The sequence below is a fragment of the Gobius niger genome, assembly GCF_951799975.1.
Source record: "Gobius niger genome assembly, chromosome: 8".
In the NCBI taxonomy this organism is placed as follows: Eukaryota; Metazoa; Chordata; class Actinopteri; order Gobiiformes; family Gobiidae; genus Gobius; species Gobius niger.
In genome coordinates this window covers 31,335,595-31,342,095 of record NC_136859.1, presented here as the reverse complement: position 1 = coordinate 31,342,095, position 6,501 = coordinate 31,335,595, and the positions used below count along the sequence as shown (strand labels likewise).

At 41.5% G+C, this 6,501-nt stretch overlaps 1 long non-coding RNA gene across 1 annotated transcript; it reads left to right on the top strand.

Moving 5' to 3' along the window:
* Positions 1-505: 505 nt before the first annotated feature.
* Positions 506-5,851, top strand: LOC306967142. The gene is made up of 3 exons (XR_013793168.1): positions 506-576; positions 4,779-4,874; positions 5,762-5,851. It is a non-coding gene; the product is annotated as an uncharacterized lncRNA (long non-coding RNA).
* Positions 5,852-6,501: the final 650 nt, after the last annotated feature.

Here is a 6,501-nt window from a genome sequence, read left to right as displayed (position 1 = left end):
AGATAAAATTTGGAACATTTGCATATCATTGGTAAATTGTATCCTATTTTTGTAGTTGTGTTTTGCAGTTGTAGTTGTGTTACATACTGTGATATGTTCTTACCTTAGCTTAGACGAGTTCATTTGTACCTGTCTGGTCCTCAGTCACGTAAACACAGCACAGACAGTGTTAGCATTTAGCCTCTCCTCCTCTCCACTGTAGCTCCAAACAAGGTGAAGATAGCTTTTCCACCTTTTCCCTATTTAAATATGGTTACGTGAAGGGCCCTTAATGAAAAAGAATTATTGAAATAAATTCTATTTGTTGGGCGAAATGAGTTGGTGGCTTTATTTTTGTGTTTAACAACCGTTTATGTTTAATAGTTTTAACAGAGTTTTTCCTCCTCTTTATTAGTCACAGCGAAAGGTTGAACGTCTCAGATTGGCTCGTGCAAGTGAACTCGGTGTTCACTGAAGAGGGTTCCCCGGGGAGACGCTACGCGGCGCAGCAGGTGCTCTGTCACCCCAAATACAACATCACCACCGTCGACTACGATGTGGGTCTGCTGCGGACCATCACAGAGATCAACATGAACGGTAAGAAGGGAAAGGTGGCGCCATCTGCTGAAGGAATACAGGCAGTGATGTTTTCACTTAAATCTTTAAGTGAAAACATGTCATTTTGATGTAAAATTGATAAATTTTGTGTTTTGTTTACTTTATTTTTCATAGTAATTTCTTATATATTCAAATGTTATGGTATTTCCTTAAAATGTTACAATTATCACATGTTTTCTATCTCATCGTTTACATAACATAAATCAAACTTTTACGCTCAAACAAGGCAAGGCAAGGCAAGTTTATTTGTAGAGCACAATTCATACACAAGGCAATTCAAAGTGCTTCACAGTTGAAAACAAATAGAATCAATAAAAACATCAACATAAAATTAATCAATTACAGTAAAAGGCGAGAGTGCAGATAAAATACTTTCAGTCATATGCATTGGTAAAAAGAACTGTTTTCAGCCTGGATTTGAACATTGTCAGAGTTGAGGCCTGTCTCACATCCTCGTGAAGACTGTTCCAGATTTTAGCTGCATGAAACTGAAACGCTGCCTCACCGTGTTTATTATTGACTCTGGGAACCACCAGGAGGCCCCTCCCTGAAGTTCTCAGGGCCCGAGATGGTTCATACGGCTCTAACATGTCAGAGATGTACTTTGGAGCTAAACCATGAAAAGACTTGTACACGAGCAGAGCTGTTTTAAAGTCTATTCTCTGAGTGACAGGAAGCCAGTGCAGAGACCGGAGCACTGGACTAATATGGTCATATTTCCTGGTTCTTGTCAGGACTCGAGCAGCAGCGTTCTGGATGTACTGTAGCTGTCTGATAGCTCGTTTAGAGAGGCCAGTGAGTAGGCCGTTACAGTAGTCTAACCTGCTGGAGACAAATGCATGGATAAGTCTCTCTAAGTCTGGTTTTGACACTATTCCTCTGATCTTAGCAATGTTTTTCAGATGGTAAAAAGCTGCTGATGTTATTGCTTTGATGTGGCTGTTTAAGTTCAGGTCTGAGTCCATGATCACTCCTAGATTTCTAACCTGATTTTTTGGTTTTAGAGAGAGAGACTCAAGGTGACTGACAACACTTTGTCTTTGTGCCTGTGGGCCAAAAACAATGATCTCAGTTTTGTCTGAGTTTAGTTGGAGAAAGTTGTTTTGCATCCACAAACTGATCTGTTGGATGCAGTGACAGAGTGTATCTACAGGCCCATGTTCACCAGCCGTCAGTGACACGTAGATTTGTTACACAGTACACAGTATTTGTTACACAGTTACACAGTACTCACACTATACTCTTTTTTCCTACTTTTAAATATTCTACCCTAACTCTGGTACACAGTATACATATGTAGGGTATGAGGGTTTATTAATCAATTAATTTGTTTATTAATTAATTAATAGGTCGTAGATTAGCCTTAAAATTTAACGGGGCACCAGTTCGAAAGGCGAACAAAATAAAAGTAAGAATAGGAGGCTAAACTACAGTTATCTGAAGGAAGTAAGATCTTTAACGTACACATGGACCCTTATTCTGAAATAATAAACACCGACATTACCAAAGCAAACTGTGGTTTATGGAGGTTTAATGATCAAAATCAATTAACAGACGGCATTAAATATTAAAGTACAAACAGAATAACCTAAAAGGCTAATAGGATGAATAATCAGATATAATGTTCTAAAATTGTATCTGAAAGTCAATAAGGTGGTTTTCTGAGAAGTTATGTGAGTCTTATTGAGCTAGGTCTATGAGCTTACGACTGTGAGAAAAGTTTTCCACGCCAACTGTGGTCCGGCGTTCCAAAGTCCTGGTGTCCGACGGCCTCTCTCTCCAGCTCCTCGGGGCCTTGGGGTTTGGATTGACCAGCTAGACTCAAATTGGTTTCGCTGAAAGCTCAGCGATCAAAAATGTTGTTGTCTTGTAGGAAAAATGCAAATGTTCTTAAAAGAAGTAACAGATAGTTACAAATCACGTCAAACGACGGGCTCAAACTTAAAGTTCTTGTGGTCCATCTGAGACAAAGGAGAGGTCAGAGTTCAGCGGGGGATGTCCATGTGCTCCCTTCCGTCTCTCCTCCTGTCCCACCACACTCTCACAAGAAGCGCATTCAAAAGGAAGAGCAAGAGCGTCTCTCCAGTTTTTTTATACCAGGCCGGCCCTCCACGGGACTCTTGGACCAATGATTCAGTCCGTAACCCGATATTATTAGGGCCCAAGTGGGAAGGGAGGAAGGCTTATCTTGGCGAGAAATTCATGAAATACATTCCTATTGCGATAAACACATTAACAACTTCACAAACTTTCTAAATGCATTCCAACATTTCGAACAGTATGTTTGTACATTGCATCTTTTTGACCTGGGGAAGAATTCATCATTAGAACAGATCGGTTGAGTTCATTCTCACTGTCCATGAATTAAAGAATTGGCTTATTACTCAAATCGGATGTTTGAGATTCAGTCTTTAGTCCAATTCGAAGGTCAATAGAGAGTTCTCATCTCTGGTTGTGAGGGTTAAAGGATAGATCATCACAGTCTTTTTCTCCTGATCTGTGACGTGAAGTGAAGACATTCCAAAACCATAAAATGGTCTGGGGGTCTTGAGGTGGGGGTTTTGGTTATCTCTGGAATGCGGTAACCACGGTGAAGAGGGCAATAGGTCACCCACATGCTACACATATATCAGCCGGTTAGGGGTCCTATTTTTTCCCAACTATCCTTGGGAGGGGAAAAAATGCAGTTGAGTAATGTTACTTGAAATAATTGTCTAGGTCGGTCAGTTTTAGTCCTGATTTTTGACCTTGTTTAGGTCTTAGTTAGTATTTTGTTTATTATCTTTTGACCCAGTTCAACCTCTTAACCCCCACCGGTACCGAGCACATTTTCTCCAATTTGCCATTACTAAAATCTAAAAGCTTCTTGAAAAAAGTATCAAAATTGTGACATATGTTAGAAGAAAACCAGGATGAAAATGCAACAAAAATGTGTCAAAAAGTGACAACAAAAAGCCACAAAAGAGCAACAAAAAGGAACCGAAAATGTAACAAAAACATAACAAAAAGAGCAACAAAAGAGTAAAAAAGAAAGCGATTAATTTTTGCAACAAAAAAGTGGCAAAATTGTGATGGAAAAGAACGTGAAAAAGTGACAGCAACAACGCAAGGCATAAGAGCAGTTCAACCTGGACAGACTCAAACAGGCAAAAGTGGCGACTAGGAAAATGTATTGACATGTATATTAGCTTTGGCGATCACAGCCCGGAGGTCGACATCGATGTATGAATCAGTATCAGTATGGAGGAACAGCTTGGAGTCAAGGTGCGTCCACGCCCCATCTGCCTCTCGTTGGACGCCAAACAACGCCGCTTCACATACTTCACACTCGCGACAAACGCCTGTTAGCTGGCGCGTGAAGTTTTGCAAGCGTCATACATAGGAGGCGTGTCTGGCCACCAGTTGTTGACTCAGGGCGCACTCACACTGGACATCCGAACCTGCCACTCTCCAGCTCGTTTGAGGAAAGGCCTGGATGCCCCGAACGGCCCGCGCTCACACTTACACAAACGAACCGAGCCGTGGCCGAGCACGAGGAGTTGTTTACAAGTGCACGTGAGCAGCAGCAGCGCAACATAATGCGGAAGAAAAAAACAACCTAAACAGCTGCGTGAATTAATGTCTATGAGCCCCTGTCAAATCTCTTCACTCCACTTTTCTTTGCATTTTACTACAGTTTAACAAAAAGGGCTATGGTGAATATAACAGTCGATTTTAATAAAGCAGAGAAATAGAGAAGTGCGCGTCCCTCTGTCCCGCTCAGCTGAGGCGGGGGGGAAGCAGCACCTGCCGCTCTGAGCCTTTCTTTGGAGTCATATACAGCCTTCAAAAAAGGCTACGAGAACAGAAGATATGACGCTCAGTTTATGTCATTCATTGCTGCTTTGGCCACTGGTTAAACAGCTTTATGTAGGTGAACTCCTGGAAGTCTACGCTTTAGGTTACGACGGGATATGTTGGTGGGGTTAAGAGGTTAATGAACATAAAGTTGCTTTCAGTTCTGTTTAAATTTAATGAAAAGATAATCCTGTGAGAAGAAAAGCTTTCTCTGAACTCGCCCTCGTTCGACCTTCAATCATTTACCGAATGCAGTCGTACAGTAGATCATGAGATGATCCGGTGATTGCAAACACTTGGCGATCACAATGAAATGAAAAGTCTTATCTTGTGAACTTTGGCAGATGGCGTGCGTCCCGTGTGTTTGCCCCGAGCGGAGGATTCCTTTTCCCCTGGTGCCAACTGCTGGGTCACAGGCTGGGGCCACACGAAGGAGGGAGGTGGGCTGCTGCAAACATGAAGTATTTTAGTCCACTCTAAAAGCAAAACCACGAGCAAGTCTTTGTGATCAACTTCTAGTATCCATTTAGTTCAGCACACGTATAGCAGGCAAATTATTTAAGTCCCAAACTGGTACTCGGGGCAATCTGCTGTAGATTCAATTATATATACATTTATTTATGCTTTACTTTTGCATTTAAGTTTGGTATTTTTTGGGTCTTGACATGGTTTCCACCCAGCCATGGCATAATTTAGTCCAAATTAAGTGTCTTTAGATCCTTTTTAGAGATGTTTTAAGCTGCACTTGATCTTGATCTAGGCCAAGCGGTACTTCAGATATCAAGTGTCTTATGAGGTTGTACTTGGAAGGTCAAGTCATTTCTAAGGTGGTGCTTTGGGTGACTTAAACACTGACCTAAGCCATTGATAAGTATAAATCATATTCTTACATTGCAAAAAAAAATAAAAATAAAAATGTATTTGTTTTATATTTATTGTAAGTACACAAATTTTATTAAAAAATAAACATAATGTCACATGCCAGGGTGTATATTTTTTTAGGTAACAATATATAGTGTTTTAAAATCCTTTCTGTTCTCTGCCTCTCAAAATGATCATATATTGGGCATCTTTGTCACAGACATAGAGCAAAAAACACCCATGTTTTTTTTACTTGTCAGATACTTACTGTGCCATCGACAGAGCAGGGAATGACAGTTTTGCATAACCCCTGATTTTATATTATTTGTAATGGCCCTGGCTCTGTACCTTGATGGCCTTAACTTGATGTGATCTGAACATGATTTCCACATAATTGCTCTAGTCTTGAATGCATCGTATCCTATTGTAACATGGATCGGACTCAATTTCTTTGTCCTCTCTTTAGGGCGTGGATCCGGTAGGCTAAAGCAGGCTCAGGTCAAAGTGATCAACCAGTCTGTGTGTTCGCATCCAGATGTCTATGGTGCAATCCTTACTCCGAGCATGATGTGCGCCGGCAACATGTGCGGAGGGGTGAGCCCCTGCAATGTAAAGCCTACAGACAATCAAGTGTCCTCGATTTGGAAACCTGTCTGACAAGAAACCTTTTATTTATTTTTCATGGTCCGAAGGGAGACAGTGGAGGGCCTCTCATATGTGAAACCGCCATCGGAGAGTGGAGACTGGCGGGAGTGGTCAGTTGGGGAGACGTCTGTGGCCGACCCAACAAACCAGGAGTGTACACACGAGTGACAAACATAATTGAGTGGGTCGAGGGATACTTGGAGGTATGCATGATTGTACAAAGTGATAAAAACCTACAGCGGCACTTGTTTTCAAATACTAACAGCCTTGGCCTTTTGTAGGGCTCACCCTGACGACTGCAGCGCACAACACCTGCCCTTACTGATAAGACCTGGACTTAGATAATAAAATATAAAGCCAAGTGGCAAACCCTGCGTGTTGTGTTTTCTTTTATCATTCTCTTAAATGTCCCATTTTAGCCCAAAGAATAAAGTCTATAGCCGCAGAAGAGTGTCTCTTCAGGTGTCAGATAGGTCTGTAGTCTCGGCCAGATATGGCCAAGGTTTTTGATGCCAGGGTCACATTGGATATTTGAACTTTCCACACGGGCCAGACCGATTT